Consider the following 24,178-nt stretch of genomic DNA (forward strand, 5'->3'; position numbering starts at 1 on the left):
TCTGATAGGGTCCCTCATATCCACTTCAGATGTCAAAGCGGATCTGGAATTTGAGGAAGGCAGACCTGGCCTCTTGACGATATTAGGACATCAAATCATAGCTTTTCCTCCTCTTGTGTTCTATTTACACACATGCATATGTGTGTGCGTGTGTGCGCATGCGCGCGCACACGCGCGCGCGCGCACACACACACACACACACACACACACACACAGGCCCTCATGTGATCAAACGTGCCTTCGTTAAAACAGTGCCATTTATTACTTCTGATTTTTATTTTTGTGACTGACAACTGGGGGGCCATACATACAATTTTAGTTTTTTTCTGGGTGAACATACAAAGTTTTAATGTTTGTGCTTGCTTCGGCAGCACACATACTGAAATTGGATGGATAAAGAGAAGATTAGCATGGCCCTGTGCAAGGATGACTTGCAAATTCATGAAGCATTCCTTTCTTTTTTTTGGAAAAAAAAAGGTTTTAATATTTGAATTTAAGTAACACCCTAAGAATTACTAGAATCTTCACTACCTTCTTTAATCAGAAGCAATATAATTTTTTGAATAAATTGTAAGATGTTAATTCAAAAATACTGCACTGCCTAGCAAAGTCATGCTTTTGAGATTATCTGCTAATATAAGAATATTTACAGATGCAAAGAGAACACAGGCCATAAACAGTATTTTGCATAGCGTGGTCTTAATACCAAATTATTAAGCTAAAAAGAAAAGATATATACTTATGAACTCTTGAAGGCTGAAGAAATGATTTTTTTTTCTGGATTCACCTGTTAGAATACAATAACATGTAGGATATTTCAGGATGTAAACATGTAAATGAAAGAACGGGGAATATCCCCTTGCTTATAACCAATCTTATATTCTGATGATTGGACAGCGTCACATGCTGAGCTCAGCAATTTCATTGATAAACTTACACAAGTCTCACACAATCCTAGGAGCCAGGTATGAGTTTTCCCCTTGTGTAAATGAAGGAACAGGACCTGCTCAACATCACTCAGCTGGCAATAGAGACCTCTCTTCCTTCAAAAGCTTAAACAAGCTTGACATACCCCATGGTCTTCTTACTGAGGCTCCAGCAACTCCCACACTCTGCCTGCAGTTATGTACCATCTACCTGAAGATTTCGAGCTCTAACTTTGCTCCTACCACTTGCCTGCTCAGAGGACCGAGAACCCCTCCCCCAGGTCCCCAGCATCTCCTATGGCCCAGATCCAATATTCGGGGCCCCGGTTTTCCAACTCAGATCAGCCCAGCCATGGCCATCTGTCTGGAACTCCTTCCTCTCCCATTGAAGACTTTCTCCAAGTGGCTGCCCAGGCATCTCACATCTTTCTCCAGGAGCCCTCCTAGATACTGACATGTGCGAATGTTTGAAATGGGCTCAGGAGTATAGCCTGGAATGGAGCTGACCTGTGGCAGATTCCTGACTGTCAGTATACTGCCCCTGCTGGTGTCACAACATCACATATTAGCCAGGTGTAGGAGGCTTTTAGAGAAACAAATGTTCCTCTTGAGATCTGTAAGTCCTCTTCTGCTCAGACTCTTAGCCAAGCTAGTGCCAGCTTGCTACCACGGACAAAGAAAGAGAATAAGAAGAAAGGAGGGAAGGAGACCTCAGTTAGTCACCAGGTTTCTTCACTAGAATTTTAATTCGGGGAGAGGACAAGTGCTTTACAAGGAGTGCTGACATCCGCTTGCCCCACATTCAGAGGACATTTGTTCATCTGCAGGGTGCTGATCCAATTGCTTCCGCCTTTCAGTCAACACTAGCACAGAAATAATTGTCATCATTAAGGTTTATGCAGGGTAAAAGTTTACAAAGCACTGGACACAAAAGCTATCTGGCACAGTCACCTACCTTCTCAATTTTGTAATCACATTTTACTTTCACAATATTCTGTGCTGGCGAAAATCCGCAATTGCACCATGTGGACGTAAATCAGCTCGATAACTGAGGTTTAAAAGAACAGGCTTCGGACCTGGCCAAATCAATCAGTAACTGAGCCTCAAGGAATGCTTTGGAATGATTTGTCTGGGTAACTCTAGCAAAAAACAGCAAAATCCAAACAGATTGCAGGGAAGTTAAAGAAGAGCTCAAAGTGGGTATATGCATGTACCCCAGAGCCCAGCAGAACAAGACAAGTGAAATGAAACAGAATAAAAGCACACAAACTCCAGCCCCAACAAAAAAAAAACAACATCTCAGGATTCTGGGGTGTTTCTCCTGGATTTCCCCCACATCATTGTCCTGTCTACATCGTTTCAGATCTCCCTGGACTTCACCTCTCATTCCCTGCTGTAAACTTGGTCCTTCCACTTGAAGACAAAATGTAGCGTTTCCAGTGTTGGCCCTTGGTGCTCTTTAGATGTACCATTTATTCATCCTCTGGACTTTCCAGTCTTTGGTTATTTCCAAATAATATTTGGATCCTGTTTCTCAGTCAAGAGCTTCCTCTGTCCGTTCATATTAAATGCCCATTGTAATTTCTGGACATTGCAGAAAACTCAAATTGGCTAGGATATTGGATACCCTAAAGGCCACAGAATATTTTGCCCCAAATCAGCCACGTCTGCATTAATCACTTTATCTCTCAAGAAAACACTAAGACCACCTTACAGAGAACACTTTCTGAAAGACTGGCTCAGACTATTGCCTGCCACCTCCGCCTCAAATCTAAGCCAAGGCATTTGGCCAAGTGGTGTTGGAAAAGGTATTCCACCAACAGGGATCATTTTGCAGAGTCAACTCTGAGGAGGAAAACTTGAAACTGCAGGAGCCACTTAGAAGAGCAGATCTAATTGGGAGAGCTGAAATGTGGCCAGGTCAGCTGGCTTCCTGGGCCACACCCAAGGCTCTGGGGCTTTGGTCTCACTCCTCATCCAACTGGCACCAGCTCACAGAGCACGGGCCACTTAACCAGCAAATCAAGGAACAGACTGACTTTTCCTGCCCCCCAAAGAGGAACAGCTGCTTCTGAACAAACTTGCAAAGTCAGGTTCACGTGCAATTGATGAAGACCTTCCCTGGATCCCACTCTGAACAAAGGCAGAAGATAAATCTAAACTCAGGCTTTCTTCCCACTGGCCCATGTGACAGCTCCCTGCACCTAGTTCACTAAACCGCATCATTTAGCTGTCCCAGCGAGGCCGGCTTCGGGACAGGAAAGAGTTCTCACGCATCTCTCACAGCATCTCCGCTAGTCCCTTTTGCACCTGGGATCTCCTTGGGGGCCTCTTAATCGAAGTCTGACTAAGCCTGACCTTGCCTTGGTTTATGAGGGTAATGAAATCACAGCGCCAGGTGTGACGGCTGCAGGTGCATTGCTTGGCCCTTCGGAGACTTGTTATTTCTGTAATTTGTCACATGCTGTCTTCTGCTTGGGGTTATGCTTTACAACCTAATGAATGTATTCTCTTATTAAGACAAATCTTATCCATGCCAATCCAATTAAACGTATATAATTAGCCAGGAAATTTTAGAGAAGTGAGCTTCAATGTAGCTGGGGTTTTTTTTCCCCCATTGTAAGTTGTTAGACCAGGACTAATTACGATTTGGGAAGCAGAGAAGTTGCTAGAAAGAGCACCTAGTTAGAGGTCAGAAGACCTAGGTTTTGTTTCAGTTCTGTTATGTGATCTCGAGCAAGTTCCCTCTCCTCCGTGGGTGTTGGTCCCTTGACAATGAAATTAATATTTTGGACACGTTCAAGCAGATAATAACCTTTCCATTTCCTGAGTTACCTTACCGCATGCCAGACATTCACATAAAAACTCAGCAGAGTGGCAGAAATATTGTCGATTGCGGGAATACAATCCCCAGACTTGAGAAAAATGATTCACCCGAGATCAGACAGTGAAGAAGAGAATATGGTTCTGAAACCCATCCATACACTTCCCAAACTGATAACCCATGCTCTTCTCAGACGATGAATCCTGGGGAGAGAGTTTAGAAGTAGCTGAAGTAAGTATCAGGTCACAAGGCTGAGTTGTATCCACAGCTCAGTTACTGACTCAGAGATTCTAGACCAGTTGGCCATCTCATTGTCCATCACCACCACAGCTAACTTTTCCTTCTCCCTCAGCCCTCAGAAAATTCAGGGTAACATGGAGGGTATATTTTAAACTCCTCTAAAACAAAGGCACAAGAAAAATGGAAGTAGAGCGAATTTTGTTACACTTTTATCTAAAAGGAGAGGAGAAGAATGATCTGTTTCTCAGGTCACAACAGGGACCACAAATGCTGGTCCCAAACATGAACCTCACGCTGTTATCAATGTTATCAACTCACCACGCTCTGGGCTTCAGCAATGTTCGTCAAGCAATTTGTTCAATGAAAAATGCGATCATGAATAAATGGAGAATCAGCACATGGAGAGCCTTAGAACCTGATTAAAATTCAGTTCAATATCTAATGAAATTACTAAAGCCTTGCTAATGTAGAATCCAGTTCTTGCATTTTACAGAGAGATAAAAATGTGTTTTTCAGCAATTATTTATTCAAGGCTTTAATTTGATGTTGTTATTATTTGGAGAAAAAAAGGAAGGGCTCTATCCTTGGACAGGGCATTTATCTGCTTATATGAAAAAAAAAACAACAATAAAAGATCAAAATTTCTTTCTTTCTTTCTTTACTGTGTTGACACAATATACACACAGAAAAAGACACCCCCAAATTTTTCAGATTAATGATTTATAAAACCACCCAAATCAAGAAATAGAATATAACCAACAACACAGAAGCCTCCCATATATTGAATTCCAATAAATGTCCCCTCTGTGCCAGCCAAGGTAATAATACATTTATTTTTTGAAGTAACGCATGTTTCTCGATAAATTACCACCCAAAGCATACTACTGCCTGCTTAATGAACTTTAATAGACTCAACTAGTTTATGTTCTTTTGTATCTAATTTCTTTAATAAAATTATATTTGAGATATTTATCTCCATTGTATGAAGCTGTATTCTGTTCCTTTTCATTACTGTGCAGTATTGTATTGCATGTGTATACAGTATATGTATAAATACACCGTAATTTTCCATTCTTCTCTTGATGAGCATTTATTGGAGTTATTTGAAGTTTTGAGCGTTTATAATAATGCTGCAAGAAGCATCCTTGCGTGTGTCTCTTGTGTACTTTTCATTTTCTCTTATATCCACTTTACAAGTGAGGAAAATATTACTGATGTCTCTTATATCAGCACAGACTCTATATTTGAATAAACCAGTCAATCAACTAATATAGCTTGGCGGAGAAAAGTAACGCAGCAAATTGTCAGACGTAAGTTGCACCCCAGAACTGAACCTGAATTTTGAATTTTTCCAGTGACTATGATGCCTTCAATTTGATCCCAAATTGCTGGTGAATGTCGAATCGCAGCTCTTGAGCAAGGAACTCCTCACAGCGGTATTTCCTGTTGGACTCAAGGCATCAGTCTTGAAGGGACGGCTTTGGCTTTGTTTGAGACAGTTCATGTTTTCACGAGGCTTTTAGCTCTTGGTCTGTGGGTATTCCTCCACCTTGCATATCTGAGAATGCCATCTTCTGCCTGGAAATCAGGATGGGTCAGAAGGCCCCTGAGGGTTGTTCCTTTTGGGTATCCATTCTAAATGTTTAAACAAATGGGTCATAAGACTGAAATGAGGTCAATAAAAATCTTCTGAGGCACAGTCCCTTCTGATGGATGAGCTGAAATGAAAACCATTTCAGAACCTACTTTCAGCAGAATAATGAATTCTGCGTTTCCAATCATTAAAGTTGAAATTATAATAGATAGCATTCTGCCCCACTGTTCATGGGATTTAACTCTTCAAAGGTCATAAGAGATACACCCTATTAAATAATGCAGGCCAGACAAAGCTGACTTAATAAAACTGAAATGTCACTTTGGGTTTGAATTGATTTTCCTCCTTGAGGACCTTTTAAGCCTGTAAATCAGAACTGCCTTGTATTCGCAGGTCTGAAGGAGGTTGACTTTCCCAGAGTTAGTTTTAAAAAATGCAGATTGATGGGAAAGGTTTGTGTTGGGTCAGTATCGAGTAGCCTTCTCTTGGGGGCTTGAATTATTCATGAGCATCCATGTGTTTTGTGTTTCTTGCTTAATACTGCGGACGATGCGGGCAGGAGGAGAATGTAGCCAGCTGCAAACAGAGATTCCTTCTTGAACAGGGTTAGCAGTTACAGGAGGCTGGGAGTGGACAACGGTGAGGGCTGGATCTAATTTTACAGGAATTTGAATCGATAAACCTTCAAACTAAAGAACTGGCCAACAGCTGAGGAGACCCACGTTTTGTGTTATCTACGGTTCATTTTTGACCAGCTGTGTCCTCCTTAAACAAAGGTAAGAAGCCATAAAGCCAACTGTCTATCTTCTGATGCTGAATGTGGCTGTCTCCTATAATGACTCTGAGGTGGGGTGGCCCCTGTGGATGGGTAAGTGTGCACTTGGCCCATGGAAATAAGACTCAAGAAGAAAATACAGCCGATATTTTATATTAACTATAAATGGAGTATAATCTTTAAACATTGCGAATTATGATGTTGTACACCTGAAACTTATAATATTGTAAATCAACTACACCTCAATAAAAAAAGAAAGAAAGAAAGAAAGAAAGAAAGAAAGAAAGAAAGAAAGAAAGAAAGAAAGAAAGAAAGAAAGAAAGAAAGAAAGAAAGAAAGAAAGAAAGAAGATGCAGGAGAGCTAAGCTTCCCTCTGGCTTACTTTCCTCTTAGCTCTGTGACTGTGTATGTCATCTACCATTTCTGTGCGGCAGATTCTTCACTTCTATAAAATAAAGCACTTTAGACATCTTTAGTGGTTTTCAAACTTGGAGGGGCATGGGGTGCAGAGCGTAGTCTTCAAACAAAGCATTCCCTGCAATTCGTGCGCGGAACAGACACAGGACTTAAGTGGGGGCCAGGGGTGCAGGGAGGGAGATGCGAAATTCTCATTATCCCAGTTTGGTCCCAGAATTGGTCTCAGAATTTTCCCTGACCCTGGACCCCAAGACACCAAGCTGAGGAAGCCAGGAGAAACGGACAGCTAGCTCTTCCTCTGTTTTTCCTGTTGGCACTCTTTACTGCCCTTCCCCCTTCCCCCCGGGGTTCATCAACTTTAGGTCTTAAAAAATGCCTTGGATGAAATACTGGAAGTGATCTTGTCTTCAGAGGAGACCCAGAATGAACCACACTGAAAATCATGACTTTCAGGGCCCAATTCCTGACTTTGGAGGAATCCTATGTGTGTAGGACTAGTTTTGAGGGCATTTAGGAAAGGAGGGAGTGATGAATGGTAAAAAAAAAAAAAAATTGAATGGAAGAAAAGGTTGTTGGATGAAAGCTATAGTATGAGACCTGGAGGGCTACAGCTTAAATAATGTCTTAATTTGGAAGAGAAAAATGGCTCCATTGGGTTACACCAACATCTGAGAGCCTGAAGCTAAGTTTCTCCAGCCCTATTTCCCTTACCAAATAAATGCCTGCAAGGAACCTGTTGGGGCCCCTATGGCTAATGATTGCTTCATTACTGTAGGTATGCATTCTAGTTTGGCGCTAGAGAAGCTGTCTTTTGTCATCTGGGCCTTGATTTGGTTCTCAGCCCTGGACAATAAGACAGTTACATAATTTTTTTTTTCTGACAGAAAATATGCCACATTTTACCAGCAGGCAAACTTCATCTAGAGAAAGTGTCCAAGAAAAATATCCAAGGAAAACCCTACGTGGACCTCAAACATCTGTGACCTTAATATTCAATGTGAAAAAAACTTAAAACCAAAAAAAGGAATGTCTAAAGTTCAATTCATTTTTTTTTTTCTGGCTGTTAATTAAGGCAATGAGGACAGTGACCTTAAAAGTGTAAAATTCCTTCAGGCACGGATAGGAATAATGCCACTGAACAGACAAAGTATGCATTGATTATGCATGCAATTACCCAAAAGTTGGTTATTTTACAAAACTGAATTCTTTCCTGCTGAAGTCCAATGCTGAGTAATTAAAGGCAGACTGTACTTAATTTTGTCGCAGAGTAAATAGCAGAGGTTATGGAAAGTGTTAGGGCTCAACAGTTATTAATATTCCACTGGTGTGGGAATAGACGAGCGAGCAAGGAGAACAGCAGGTTGGGATTATATGAATCTATTCAAGCCCCACATAATGAATGTGGAGAAGAGTGATTTGAATGTCTAATATCAGTCACTCAACAAAAAGAAAAAAACATTCTCATGCTTACTCTCAGGGCTTTGAAAGAGCTGTTTATTTCATAAATGTTCACTCCCTTGCTATTATAATCAGACCTATGGAAAGAGATTGCTGATAATTTTCAAGCTAAGTAAGTGCATTTTTTTTTCCTCTAGAAAATTTTGAAATTGCTTAGGCTGTCACGAGAATTCATAAGTTGTAGTTCTTTCCAGGACAAGGATTCAGAGCAGTCACGAGGCGGGGAGATTCAGATGTGTGGCCATTTTCATGCTTCCCTGAGACTCACCCTTACACTCATTTGTCCCGCTTGAATTCAACGGCCCGATGTGGCTATTTTCGCTTTCCAGTGGACACGGCTAAGGTGCCTAGCCATTTATGTCGGGCTTCTACCAAATATTTCAGTTAAAGGTAATCAAAAGGAGTTATACACTGTAATAAAAGGATGAAGGGAATTTCCCAATTCAGTGATGAGAGAGCAGTCTCTATCTGGAACTCTCAATGAAGGGGGCAGGGAATCAAAAAATAAATCATGGGTTCAGAGATGGGCAGAAAATATCAAATTTCATAAAGAGCTCTGGTGGAGAGGAAGATAGATTGTTACCAGATCGAGGAGCCGTGGGGAGGAAATTACAGCTATGGGAAGGTCCCTCAGCCTCTCTCCTGTAATGTCAGGAGATGTCTTTCGAAGAATATGATGAGCCATAACCACAGGGAAACTGGGAAAGATTTGTCAGTAATTTACCCAAGACTCTCTGAAGGCGGTTGACAATTTTCATCATTTTCTAGCTATGACACTACCCTGGAATGTGAATACAGACAGAAAAAAAAAAAAAAAACACAGGGATATAGGTGACTAAGTTTTTTTTCAAAACAAACGTCACTCTTTTTTTATGCTTCCAAAATCACTGTCTTTACATTACAAATAAATAAAAGTAAAAACTTTGTTCTACATCTATAAGACAACAGTAAGTAAAAGCTCCTTGCATGATGAAAATCGTAATACTGAAATACAATAGTCATTTTCAAAGAGGTGAAGGAGAAGCAGGGAAATTGCCTGGAGTTTCCTGTAAGTCCATCCACCTGAGAACACAAAGGGGAATTGGTTTCCAGTTCAGATTTCACTGGCTCGTGCTTCTTCCTGCTCATCCAAGGAAACCTGTCCCCCGTAGAGCCTCCACTTGGCCACCAAGCGTTTCTAGGCGTCCCTAGGGGATGTTGCCCATGTGCTTATGAGTATGCCCATCAGCATCCACAGAACATCACTGCCAAATGCCTAGAGAACTCATATCTCTGCAAGGCACCACCACTGCTAACATCCACTGGACGCTACCAACAGTGGTGTCTACTATGCTTGCCACACGCTCCCACTGCTTGAGTTTTGACCACTAGTGCTCAGAAATTTCTGCGATCTTCCATCACATGTTTCAGAGTTCCATTGGAGGCAGCTGCCACTTCCATCACATCCCAGTACCTCCACAGTACATCAGACTTCCATGGTGCCCAAGCTGTGTAGTGGTCGAGAGGAAAATCTTTTATTTTTTTCTCTTCGTACTCTGACACAACATATTGGCTCACCCTGACTTATATATTTTTCCTGGAATAGCGCCCCCAGTTTTTATCTTAAGCCTCTTTCTCCTTATGACGAAGACGAGAGTCCTTCCTTGGTGGCTGAGCTGGACTCTAACTCAAGGATTATGCATCAGCCAGCACTGACATCGCTCTGCTCCTCCCCTTCAGCTGTAAGGTTGTGCCTGACTCCTTCTTACTTTGAAATAAATTCTTAACTCTGAGATTCTCATGCAAGCAGATTCCTGAGGGACATGCCCCACTAGCCCATCAGACCCACCTCACCTAAGTCTCAAGGGTAGAGACAAAGTAGACCCTGTACCCCCAAACTAAGAAAATCTCCCCACATTCATCTAGCATACTTCTCTTTAAAATATATTTACATTATCTTCTCTTAGTCTTGTTCTGTTGAAGCCTGGCACAGAGTGGCAGTCACCGGAACACTCTTCTTCTAGAGACTTGGCCCCTTAGAAAGTTTTGGGCCACCTGAGCAAATGGAAGCCAATGCCAAAGCAAGAACTGGTCAGTAATCCTGGACTTCCCCAAAGGCGGCTCATAGTTATTCTTTAAGTCATCATCCTACTGATACTTAAGGATATTTCTCTTTTTCCTACAGGTTGAGAACAATAAAATCCCCATTCAGTTCAGCCATGGGATGTCCAATAGCAAGAGGAGAAAACTCTGAGCTCCTGAGACATATGGTTGTTGCCCCATCATCATACACATCGCACTGTCTTGTAATTTCTTTTTGACTCATCTTTGTTCCCCAACAGCTCACGGCTCGTGTCTGTCCTGTTCTCATGGTGTCCTTAGCACCTAGCTCGGTACCTGACACATAGGATATTCACAGTAAATATTTTTGAACAAATGACTGTAACATATTCTGAAGTTTGAGTCACATGAATCTTATATTATCCATTTTTGTTTTACCTCCACCCTCTTTCTTCTGTCCAAAACTTAGAAAAAAATGGATGTTAAATAAATAATTGATAATTAAATTCTGCTTATTTCTCTAGATCAGACACAAGGGGAAAAAACTGGCTTACTTTTCCATTGGATTGACAATATAAAGACTTCCTACACCTTATATGAGTAGCCATAATCCCCCAATAAGGTATACCTCCCAACTTTGGCAACAAAGGGACTGATTATCGTGCTTTCAATATTTACTACAAAGTCTAAAACATAAAATGGATGAGGTTTGCCACAATCAGAGTGGTGCTCACCAGAAAGGTCGTTCCTGAGTGTGCTATGTGAAGACTGCTTTTTTCTTAACCCTCAGTCCACTAATCCAATCATGAGGCTCTTCCAGAGGGGGGAAAAAAACTGATCAGAATGAAGCTGTAAACTTCATTCAGGTAGAAATGTCTTTTGCAAACTATCGAGCTGGCTGACCTTTTAGGTGGATGCTCTGTCCACAGTGTGAGTCAGTTTCAGGAGTCAGCTGGCCTCGGAGTAGCCCCCCGGGGCGTGGCAGCCATCTGTGAACACACCGCTGCTCCACGGTGCCCAGGGGCAGCGGCCAGCCCCTCCTTGTATCTTGGTGGCCTCAGAAACGCTGTCTATTCTTAGTGAGGCCTCATGTTTTCCTTTTCCGCAAGTGTGTGACCTCAGGCCATGTGCATCTCTAAGGCCTCAATTTCTTCGTTGAAGAGTAGCCATTACACTCAGAACTCCCCCTTACAACAAATGTGTGACTCTGCATTAAATCTCTCCCCAGAAACATTCTTCCTTGGCTAGATTAATCAAATCTGACTCCATAATCCTCTGATTTCATCCAGTGTTGGGGTGAAAGTCTTATCAGGGCAATCCCTGCCAATGCCGGCCCCACAGCCACTGAGACGAGCACCTCATTCATCTGGATGAGCTCCAACTGGCATCCTGGAGGCTGTAGACGCCGCTGGCTGGAGTGTCAGGGAACTGACATCCCCCGGGTGCACCCACAACCAATGACTCCCAAGAAGTAGCGCAGAAATTCCCCAGCCTGCTTGCCCCTCGGCTGGGTTCACTCCATGCCTTGTAGTCTACACCATGTCCCAGCCTTTGCTTTCAAGATCAAATACTAATTCCCCATGGTGGCAGCTGGCTTAATAGGGCACACTCTTTGCCGCCTTCCCTTCCCTGTGTCACTCCCTCCACTCTCTGAACAGCCAGATAAATGATTTGTACTTAAAGCCTGTCACAGGGTCTGCTTCTGGGGGAATCCGAACTAAGACATAAATAGATATTAAACTAAATTGGAAGTATTGTTTCACGTATTTGAGTCTCTTTATGTTTTCTCCCTTCTTTCAACTTCTAAAGAATAGATGGATGAAGTATCAAAACCCTGAGACACACCTGCATGAATTGAACGTTATCTCTTGGGTGCCTTCCCCACAGAGTAAACAGCTCAACATGCCAGTGCATAAAACCACATAACCCTGTGGCTGCCTTATGCACCCAGCAAAGTGTTCTATATATATTCACATCATAGCACGCTGTGCAATTCGAGGAGCCCTCAAAAGAGCCAAGATTTATGATTAACACAACAAAGGCAGCCTTAGGGTTCCTGGATAGCTGCAAAGAAACACATAGCAAAGAGAAACATCTGGAAGATGATGAAAGAAAGCATCCTTTAATTTTGTGAAAATGATAATCCCAGGGCCCTGAGTCATAATTGATTTATAAATGTATGCTCACATAATTTATATATTTAGACAGGATGGCATAGATCTGTGTTGTCCAATATTGTACCATCCAAATAGCCACCTGTGGAGTTTCAGTGCTTGAAATATAGCTGGTTCAAAACAAGATGAGCTATAGCTAAATACACATTTAGTTTCAAAGACTTAGCTTGATTAAAAAAAAGTAAAACATCTCATTAGTGATTTGTACATTAATTACACATTTAACTTATAAAACGTTGGATATGTTAGGTTGAATAAAATATATTATTGAAATTAATTTCATCTATTTACTTTTACTCTTTAATGTAACTATTTAATAATTTATAATGACCTATCTAGCTCATATTATATTACTATTATACCATGCTAGTCCAAATTATGCCATGATAACAGATAAAGCCTGAATTTTCAGTGGTAAATAATACAAGAATGGTCAATTTCTTATTCATGCACCATATCCAAAAATGGTGCATATACAAACCCAGCTGGGGGCTCTACTCCACATGGTCTCTCAGGGATTCAGGCTGTTGGAGGAACTGTCATTTCGATCAGGGAGACAAAGATAAAATTTCTTTTGTTGCACCAGATGGGACAGAGAGTTTTGGGGGAATCTTGCCTGAGCACAAAGTGTTTTGAATCAGAAGGAGCACACATCAGTCTACTCATAGCACATTGTCAGAACTCATCACAACACTTCAAGGGCAAAGGGGATCAGACAAATGTCACCATCCCATGCACCAGAAGACAAATCAGAGTGGATATGGCTGCACAACCAAAGTGTCCACCACAGGGGGCACTGTTTGGTGATGTGTAATTTTCCAGCATCATTCACTCTAGTCTGGAGCATAACAGCACAAAGATGACAAAATGGCACTGGATGACGTTATCAGTCATTTACACCTTGACACGAACCACTTAAGAAACGCATTGCTAGGTGAGTGAAAGAATCTGAGACTCAAGAACTGGGTACAGAACTGACACATTAGAAGTACAGAAAACAAACTTCCCTAGTTGCCCATTTTTTCTAGCAGTGTCCGATGCTTTGATATATAACTCAGGTGAATAAAATGAGATCAAATGTTGATTAATTGTTTCATTCATACAAAATATACCTTTGAACATCTACTACTCATTTATTCAGGTAACAGGTATTTATTGGGTGCCTTCTAATATCAGGCATTTAGTCCCTGATGATTCAGAAGTAAACAAATCAACTAAGATGGAGCTCTGCGTTAAGGGAGCTTACGTCTTAGAAGGAACACACGTAATAAATATGCAAATATACACAGAAGAACATAGACACGTACCTAAGAAAAGATAATTCATATTGTGACAATGTACTAAATTAAAAAAAAAGAGGAAAATGAGATTAAACGTGCCTGGGGAGGGGAATTCTAACTTCAATATGCTAGATGACAGAAAGCCATGCTAAAGCAGTGACATTTGGATGACATTCTGCATGACATCAGCCAGGCAAAATGTGGAGGAAGAGGGCTCCAGGCAGAGAAAACATCAGGTGGAAAAGGCCATGAGTGGGAATATGATGGAGATTTTGAGGAACAGAAGGAGGGATGACATGGAAAGAAGCGGCCAACATACCTAGCTTCTTGCAGGCCACAAGGAGGGGGGTGGATTTAATTCTGAGTGCCATGCACTGGGCCACGTGGATTACATGGTCACACTCTCTGCCCTCTTGAGTCTTCCAGTCTAGACTGTGGGGTGCAAAGACTAAATAAATAACCACACACAAAATAAGTAGAACTAAGATTGGGGTATCGGCAGAGAAAGACTCCAGCTCACCCTGGGGCTTCGTAACCAGAGACCTTGATTTAATTCCAGGGTAGGAAGGTCTTCTTGGAAGGAATAACCTTTAAAGAAAAATTTAAAGGGGACTTGTATAAATATAACCAGTTATATTAAATTGATATATTTTAAGTATCATGAATAAATATAGATGGAGATGATAGATTCGTAGAATTCATTCACTTTAATTAAAATTTTAAAATGGTGACCCTAATGAGGCTTCTGATGAAAAGAATGACACACTTTCAGTCACACAGAATATATGCCATCAGAGATGAAAATTTTATTATCTTTCCAATGACAGATTGATTCACTATACAGGACTTCATAATATTGGAAATTAGGAACATGGCATTAAAGTTCACGAACTGATTACCATAATTACAGTTCATTTGATCTTGATTGCTTTTGTAGGGACTCCTGATTAAATCTATCAGCCCTTGTAATTCCTAAAGCGTGTTTCTTGCAAAGCTGAAAATGTCTTGGGGTAATAATTCAGCATTTTCCTTCCAGCCCTTCCCTTCTTCCCATACCATATTGTGATAGTTGTTTTAATCATCAATAGATCTTAAAAATTTGGAGTTGTAGTAGTCCTTTATGGTTTACAAAGATTTTCACCTACAGTATTCAGAGACTCCAAGCAAGCTGGGAAAGGCAAGCATTATTCATTCTATTTACGAATGAAAAGACTAAAGATGACCAAGGGGAATGAACCGTCCTAAGCCACGTGACTCTTACTGTGTTATTTTCTCTTCTTCAGGTTGCCGGAGAGCTCTGGGATGTTGGATTCACACAGGTAGGGAGCCATCCATGCATCTTCACCAACAGGGAAATGCACATGAGTCATGTTTCTTCTTTACCAAAGGAAAGCAGAGAGGATAGAATGAATCCAAAGGATAGAGGACAAGTTCCCGTTGAAACACACAGATTCTTTGATTCCATACCCAACTTTCTGGGCTCTCAGCCTACACCCTAGAACTAGGATTTTGGCAGCCAAATAGCCAGTCTGCTCCCTGGAGCAAGGGAAGAGGCTGGAGGGTAGGGGGAATTTGTCTGTCTGCAGACACTAACCTCCGAAGAAGCCTTCTGTAGATAGAGAGCCCCAGTCCTTTGCAAAATGATTCATCCAAGAGAGTTCAGTTAGATGAGCGGGCTTAACAGAATTCCTAGAAAACCAAGGCCACCAAGGTGGGGGGTATTGGATGGTGGCAGCTATTTTGGAAGACTTGCCCATGAGAGGTGAAGGGCAGGGGCTCAAGGAGGCTGGGACTGTAAGGACAAACCCAGAAAAGGTAATATTAAACCAGAGACCTGAGAAAAGGTTGGGGTCTCAAAAGAAGGTTCCATTTTAGCTCAGTCCCAGAGAAACTGCTGACCTCCTATAACAAGAAGCTCAGTGATTGGTTGTGACTCAAAGATAAAGGAAGGATCCAACAATCCTCCCAAAGGACTAACCCCAATTCCCTTCTATCAGTAGATACTTCAGAAAGAGGGGAAATGAGAGGACCAATAGGTACTGGTATGGGCTGAGTTGTGTCCCCTCAATTCACATGCTGACGTCCTAAGCCCCAGTACCCCAGAATCTGACTGTATTTGGAGACGGGGCTTTTAAAGAGTGGATTAATGTTGTATATGGTATGAACAAATGTTCTAATCTATTTTTTCACATGTAGCTGTCTAGTTTTCCCAGCACCACTTATTTGCTGAATTCATTTATTAGTTCTAATTGTTTTAGGGTGAAGACTTTAGGGTTCTCCATATAGAGTATCATGTCATCTGCAAACAGTGACAGTTTCACCTCTTCCCTTTAAATCTGGATACCTTTTATTTCTTTTTCTTGTCTGATTTCTATGGCTAACACTTCCAAAACTACATTAAAAAGAAGCAGTGGGAGTGGACATTCTTGTTTTTATTTCTCTTGATTTGAGAGAAAAAACTTTTGGCTTTCACAATTGAGTATGACATTAGCTGTGGGTTTGTCATAAATGGCTTTTATTATGTTGAGATCTGTTCCCTCTATACCAACTTTAATGAGAGTTTTTATGATGAAAGGATATTGAATTTTATTAAATGCTTTTTATGCATCCATTGAGATGATTATAGGATTTTTATCCTTCCTATTGTAAATGCGGTGTATCACATTGGTTGATTTACAAATACTGAATCACCCCTTCAACCCGGGAATAAATTCCACTTCATCTCTCCGTATGACCCTTTTCCATGTTGTTGAATTAGATTTAACATTTTGTGAAGGATTTTGCATCTATATTCATCAGAGATATTGGTCTGTGATTTTCTTTTTGATAGAGTCTTTGGTTTGGGAATCAGGGTAATGGTGGCCTCCTAGAATGAATTTGGGAGTGTTCTGTCCTCTTCAACTTTTTGGAATAGTTTGAGAAGGATATATATTAGCTTTTCTTTAGATGTTTGATAGAATTCCCCTGTAAAGCTGTCTGGTCCTGGACTTTTGTTTGCTAGGAGGTTTTTTTTTTTTTTTTTTTTTTTTATAAATTCAATTTTGCTACTAGTGATTGATCTGTTCAGACTGTTTATTTCTTCCTGATTCAGTCATGGAAGCTTATGTGATTCTAGAAATTTGTCCATTTCTTCTAGGTTGTCTAATTTATTGGCTTATAACTGTTCATAGTATTCTATTATGCTCTTTTGTATCTCTCTGGTATCAATTCTTATTTCTCCTCTTTCATTTCTTCTTTTGTTAAATCGGTTTTTCTCTCTTTTCTTCTTGGTGATCCTTGATAAAGGTGAGTCAATTTTGTTATCTTTTCAAAGAACCAGCTCTTGGTTTCATGGATCTTTTCTATTGTTTTTTTCCCCTCATTTTATTTATTTCCTCTCTGATCTTTATGATTTCCTTCCTTCAGCCAAATTGGGCTTTGTTTGTTCCTATTTTTAGAATTCCATTAGGTTGTTTATTTGAGATTTTTCTTGTTTCTTGAGGTAGGCCTGTGCCACTATAAATTTTCCTCTTAGAACTGCCTTTGCTGCATCCCATAGATTTTGGAACATTGTGTTTCCATTTGCATTTGTCTCAAGGTATTTTCTGATTTCCTCACATCATGTGAAAAATAAACTCAAAATGAATTAAAGACTTAAATGTAAGACCTAAAACCATAAAACTCCTAAAAGAAAACATAGGCAGAACACTTTTGACATGAATCATAGCAATATTATTTTGGATCTGTCTCAAAAATTAAAGCTAAAATAAACAAATGGGACCTAACTAAATGCAAAAGCTTTTGCACAGCAAAGGAAACCACTGACAAAACAAAAAGACACTCTGCTGAACAGGAGAAAATATTTGCAAATGATATGGTCTATAAGTGGTTAATATCCAAATTTTATAAGCAGCTCATATAATTCAATATTAAGAAGCACAGAACTCAGTTAAAAAATGGACAAAAGACCTAGACAGATACTTCTTCCTGAAGAAGATATACAAATGGGCAAAGTGCACATGAAAAGATGCTCCACATTGCTAATCATCAGAGAAGTGCGGATGAAAACCACAATGAGCTGTCACCTCACCTGTCAAAATGGCTGTCATCAAAAAGTCTGTAAGTACCAAATGCAGGCGAGGATGTGAAGAAAAGAAAACCCTAGTACACTGTTGGTGGGATTGTAAATTGGTGGAGTCACTATGAAAAACAGTATAGAGGTTCCCCAAAAAACTAAAATTAGAACTACCATAGGATCCAGCAATTCCACTGCTGAATATATAGCCAAAGAACACAAAAACACCAATTTGAAAAGACACATGCACCCCCAATGCTCATAATAGCATCATTTACAACAGCCAAGATATGGGAGCAACCTAAGTGTCCATCAACAGAACAATGGATAAAGAAAATGAGATATAGATATATAATACTACTCTGCCATAAATATTTTATGAAAGAAAAGAATGAAATTTTGCCATTTACAACAACATGGATGAGCCTAGAGCGTGTTGTGCTAAGTGAAATAAATCAGAGGAAGACAAATACCCTATGTCATCACTTATATGTGGAATCTGAAAATAATAATAAATTTAAAAATCTGTTTCATCAGATGAATCCATGTAACAAAACAGAAACAGATTCACAGATACAGAAAACAAACCAGTCAGGGGAGGGAAAGGGGGAGCGATGACACAAGGGTGGGGGATTAAGAGACACAAACTACTATGCTTAAAACAAACAGTCCACAAGGATATATTGCACAGCCCAGGGTAATGTAGCCATTATTTTGTAATAACTTTAGACAGAGTATAATCTATAAAAATTTGCATCACTATGTTGTACACCTGAAACGATACAATTTTGTAAATCAACTATACTTCAGTTAAAAACATGAGTTGATTAAGGTAAAATGAGGCCATTAGGCTAGGCCCTAGTCCAATGCAGCTGGCATCTTTATAAGAAGAAGAACTTTGGACACAGATTCAGAGGGAAGGCCATGTGAAGACACAGGGAGAAGACAGACGTGCACAAGCCAAGGAGATGGGCCTCAGAGGAAACCAGCCTGCCCACACTTTGATCTCTGGCTCCAAGCCTCCAGACTTGTGAGCAAATGCATCTCTGTTGTTTAAGCCCCTCTGTCTGTGTTACCCTGTGTGGCAGCCCGGGCAGACTCATACAGGGATGTCCATGCTTTTCTTCTAAGCCCCTCACTTCACAGGGTGAGGACGGAGAATGTCATCAAAATATGTAGCCAAGCTCAGAGGAGATGGGTTAGGAAAGTGAGGGAGTCTGGTCTGCTGGGGGAGGGAGGGGTGGCTGAAGCAGACCATCTGTAAGGAAAGAAGAGAGACGGTGACTGGGATTTGAGGAACGGGATGCTATCCCCCTCTTCAGTTCCTACAAATTGCCCAAAGACAGCCGTGAAACAGCCTCTCGGTGGAAAAATGACCTTTCCTCCTTCTTCACAACACAGCACACAAAGAACCACCCCACCCTTCGGAGTGAACCATCTCACTGGGATTTATAAAATAAGAGGCAGTCGGGTCATTCAAGTCTTTACAAAAATCCTTGACCCAGAAGGATAAGAATCTGAAAGAAGGAAATCAAGATAGAATGGGTTACTTTTTCCAATTGTCTCACCCTTGACATTCTGCTCTTTCCTTTCTTTCTTTGTGTGTGTGTGTGTGTGTGTGTGTGTGTGTGTGTGTGTGTTCAGAATCATAGCCACTGTGGTTACACAGTTCTCATCTTGCTTTGGTTACACTTTAGTTTTTTAAAAGGCAGAGAAAAGTGTTCAAATGGGACATGGTGTGGGAGAAACAAAGAGAGAAAATGAGTTATGCGAAGCCGTAGGGGAGGCATGAGGCTTCCTGTGCAGCTGGGAGCCCCCCACTGCAGTGCCCTGGGGCAACGCTGTGGTCAAAAAGTACCCCCGCCTCAGGGCTCCAGGTGGAACAAATATTAGGGTGATGAGCAAGATGAGGTTGTTCCTGCCAAGTTTCACTAAAGACATCCTCAACTGAGCAAGCAGCCAGGCAGATCCAGAGTGGCACCTCCCCTCTGGGGGGGTGGGAGCCCTTCTCATATCCTTGACCAGCTGATCTTAATCACTCTGAGTCCGAGGAATCAGCAAGTCCATCACTTGGAGATTTCATTATCTCTTCTTTACTCACATCTCCTAATGAACGAGTCCAGGAGGTTATTAATTTTTCATTGCAGAATGAGCACATGAAGGCTACCTCGTATGAAATTCCGCTGCCTTTGAAACATTCCGCTCATGCCTTGGGTCTGGGCTGTGAATGGACTGTACATTCTCCTGATTAACACTCGGAATCACATTGAATCTTACTGACAAGGGCTTCAGGCAAGCTCACACTAACAGGCACCTAATCATCTGTTAACTGAGGTGTTGCCAAACCCAAACTGGCTCCCACCAGAGGCTGGAGTTTGGGGGACTAGCGAGCCCCTCCCCACCCAGCCAGCACGCAGGATTCCCTGCATCTAACATCTGTCAGCCTGCCTCCACCGCTGCCTCTTCCTCAGTTCAGGATTCACCATCTCTCACTGGAACAATAACATTAGCCTTCATCTTCCTCTGCGAGCCCCTCTCCCTGCTCTCAACCACACCAAAGCACCTGCACTTGCTTGGATATACCTCCGAGTGGTGCTGTGTGCATTGTTTGCCCTTGGCCAGGAATGCCCTCCTGCCCTGTTCCACCTGTCTAACTTCCACTCCTCCTCCTCCCAGAAACAGCACAAGGAGCACTGCCCTGAGAAACCACCCGACTTTCCCACGACCCCACTGCCTCCTCCGGGTGGGACTACTCCTTACCCAGAATGATTCACAGCTAACTGGACACGTCTAAAAATATATAATTCAATAACTAGGTTATATATGAATATACAGTATATTTCAAAGTACAATTACCCTGACATTTCTCAGTTTTCCCAATGATTAGAGTGCTGGAGTAGATTATAACTCTGAAGTATGCCCAAATAGATGGTACCTACTTTGATTATACAAGAGGGGCCCCTATTCTGGGATCTCTTTTTCAGAGGAATTCACATAGTACGAACTTATCAAAAATACATTTATTAAAAGACACACAGGCACCTCTGTCGCTTTGAATCTGGCACTCAGTACTTGCACAGAGAGATTCAGAACCCTAAACAAGCGTTCACGTGACTAATACGATTTGGACCCAGGAAAATGTGTTTCCACCTCTCTTGCCCTCCGTCCAGACAAGAACTGCATTCAGATGCTGTGAGGGTTTGGAGGGTTCTCAAATTAGAGATGGGCTGCTTTGGAGTATGAAGATGACTTGACAGACAAGAATGCCTGCGTAAGAGGAAAGACGAAATAATTAACCTGTCCATCTGTCTTCTTAGCTACAAAGGCAATGGGCTCTTACATAAGGAATTCTCGTTTCCCAATAACACTGAGTGTCCAATTTCTTGCTTCTCTTTGGTTTCAATTCTTTATTGCAGGTGTTTTCACAAATTAATGCAGCCTTCACGATAGTTGCATAAGTTGGCTGAGGAACATCTTGCAACATAAAACCATTGCTTGTGCAAACATCACTGGCCCTTCAAAACAACACCCAGACGTATGCAATCATTGAGCTTGGTAGTGTTTGCTATTTTGTCAACTTGGAGTCAAAGGAAAACACAGCAGTACATATATTTTGTCACAGTGAAGTCACGCCTGTCAGATTTGTTAGTGGGATATGTAACTTTTCAATAATTAGACATATGGCTTTATATACTTGCCCCAGATTTTCAGGGAAGCCTTGATTCCCAGATATCGGGCCCCACCAACATCTTCTTGAGAAGCAATACCAGAATCCTCAAATTCTGACCATTCCCTCTTCAGTGCCCTGAGGACATGAGCAAAACAGGATGCTGTTAACAGATTGTGGTATGTTAGAAAAGTTCTCTAATATGCTATGAAGGACAAGTTAAGCTTCCATATTGCTGTGTACAATTTAATTATGAGCAGAGTTCAAAGAGTATTTGTAATATTATACAAATAGCTGTGATCGCTTCCTTACAAGTTGGTTGTGACAACACCTTCACACAAAATCCAGCTCCAGAGTTGCCATTTTTGAGAGTGTTCCATTCTCTTGGACTCGCCCATGTACAGCTCTCACTCTTGACTTCACAGTTACGCATTTGCATAGCTGGCTTCGCTCCTAGAAGATGAGGGTGCGAACATAGTCTCCTCGGATATGCAAAACCAACCACATGTGCCGGTTTTTAATGGAATTGCTCACGATTTTCAATCCTACCTGACGAAAGAATGGAAGCATTTGTTGGGGGAAAATTTTTGCTATTGGAAAAGAAAGAACAGTTCATCAAGGACTCTTTGGCAATATAAACATTTTCCTAATTTTTTGTCACGTGACAGTTGGTGTTCCATAAACGCACTTGAAGTGAACCAAGGATGCCGCCAAGCAGCTCTCTGCTCTGTGGATATAGGGATCCCACTAGTGGCATCTGTTTCCCACGCCTACCTCAGTTTTCTTTTCCAATCACATCAAGGTCTTCATTTTTAGCAGCATTTTACCATCTCCATTCCTTAAGTTAACGATTGTTTAATTAGCATCTACTAAGTGCTTTAAACTATTTTATGTATTTATTTTTATGCCCAATTCTTTTTTGTCTTTCTTCCTCAGTAGATGCTAAATTCCATGAAAGAAGAGACCTGTCTGTCTTACTATGAGCTCTTGGACATTTGAAAACCAGTAGGTGCTAAACCATACATGTGGTCCTAAACGGATGAATGTGTACATGTATACCCACAATCTCAACAACTGAGGTGTCTAGGGTTTTTTTTCCCCTCCCTCTAGTGTTCTCTTTCTTATTCAAGCAACATCAAGATAGTACCTATCTGTTTTAAAACAACAACAACAAAGGTTTTAGGGGAGGGGTCTCAAATTAGCCAGTTCTTGATGGTGAGGGATGCACTAACGTTTTCACTTTTTCACCCTTCATTTCTAGCCTGCATCACTCTTCATTCTCACAGACTGCACGCTGAGAGGTGCTTCTGCTGGACCAGTTCCCAGTATGATACTGCACAGCGTCTTCCCCAGCAAAGTCTCGGACCATCAGTAACTCGGCCATTCTCCACAGCCAAGATTACATTTTTTTTTTTTCAGTCAGATTTCACTTGCTTGGGATAAATCCTGCAGGCTGTGAAATCTGACTTTCTGATCCCTGATAAGAGAGCATTTGAAAAACTATCAAAAGGGCACTGCCAGTGTCTTGTATATTACAGTAAGCCCTGATGGCAGCCATTAATGCGTTGCATGATGGGGAATGTTGTTTAAAGATAAAAATAGGCAGGCGGGCAGGCATCAGCCCAGTCGACCTAATTTTACACATGTACAGCCACCATCGTGTCTGCAATGAGATTAGGTAATGCCCTTGTTGGCAAACATTATCACTTTTCTCAAATAACAAATCTCTGGTTGATACTAATGCTTTGGAGCAACTAAGCAGAAGAAAGAAAGAACAAATAGTTGTTGATTCCAAAGGAACACTCTTGTTTAAAAAAGCTTGCCCATTAAGAAGACATATATCAGATAGAAGTGTGTACAGGAGAAGGATTTGCAGTTCTTGTGTTTTAAAGTAGTCGGAGGTGCAGATAAGTGGAACAGACTGAAAGCTGCAGTCAGACCCTTTTTCTTCTCTGCTTTCACAGCTTAAAGGGAAATCCTAAGTTTGTTACAGGCTCTCTATTAAATCATAATGTATGTTTCCTGCACATTGTTAAACCTCTAGCTCATTACTTGCATTTCTCCGAAGCAAGCGAGCCCCACTTAGGACAGGAAGCACTGTATAAAAATAGCCCTGCTGGATACCACCTGTGAGTCTGATGATCTGTCAAAGCCAGGATGCAGAGAGATCAAGGTCAGAAACACCCTGGGACAAGCAGAATATACTCCTGCTTCTAGGCAAAGCAGAAGAAGGGGGAAAAGCCCATGGCTAACGAATCCATCAATTTCTAGGAACTGACATCTTATCACAAGTTTGGGTATGCAGCAGATGCCTTGGCGGGGAGGAAAAAACCAAGACCTACAGGGAACATTTAAGATGCAGTCCTTCAAACTCCATTCAAGGAGAGAATGATTAGATGGGACCAGAAGAGGAAGGGAAAGCCAAGGGCTGAGGCTAAAAACGCTTGAGTCCTGTCACACGTGGGCAGGTGCACATCAAAGCGCTCACAGGAATCCTGTTTTTGTATTTCTGTGTTGAGACTATGAAATGTGTGTGTTCTTTTAACATAGTGGAAGAAAAAGCAGGTCCTGGAAAATACAGTTATTTTAGTTGCTTCAGTACTGGAGTGTTTGAATAGAGAATGTCTGGTAATTTAACCCTAAGTATTTGTTGTACCCTTCCTCCTTAAGTCAAAGGAAATTGCATGCAGGTACAGCAAAGGTTTAGGTCACAAAAAGTCCTTCCATTT

The 24,178-nt window shown here is 41.3% G+C and overlaps 1 non-coding gene across 1 annotated transcript; it reads left to right on the top strand.

Annotated features, from left to right (window-relative positions):
* The first annotated feature begins 355 nt into the window (after positions 1 to 355).
* On the top strand, positions 356 to 461 carry LOC123619093 (U6 spliceosomal RNA). The gene has a single exon (XR_006727631.1). It is a non-coding gene; the product is annotated as a U6 spliceosomal RNA (small nuclear RNA).
* The last annotated feature ends 23,717 nt before the right edge of the window (positions 462 to 24,178 follow it).

The sequence above is a fragment of the Camelus bactrianus genome, chromosome 27, assembly GCF_048773025.1.
Source record: "Camelus bactrianus isolate YW-2024 breed Bactrian camel chromosome 27, ASM4877302v1, whole genome shotgun sequence".
Lineage (NCBI taxonomy): Eukaryota > Metazoa > Chordata > Mammalia > Artiodactyla > Camelidae > Camelus > Camelus bactrianus.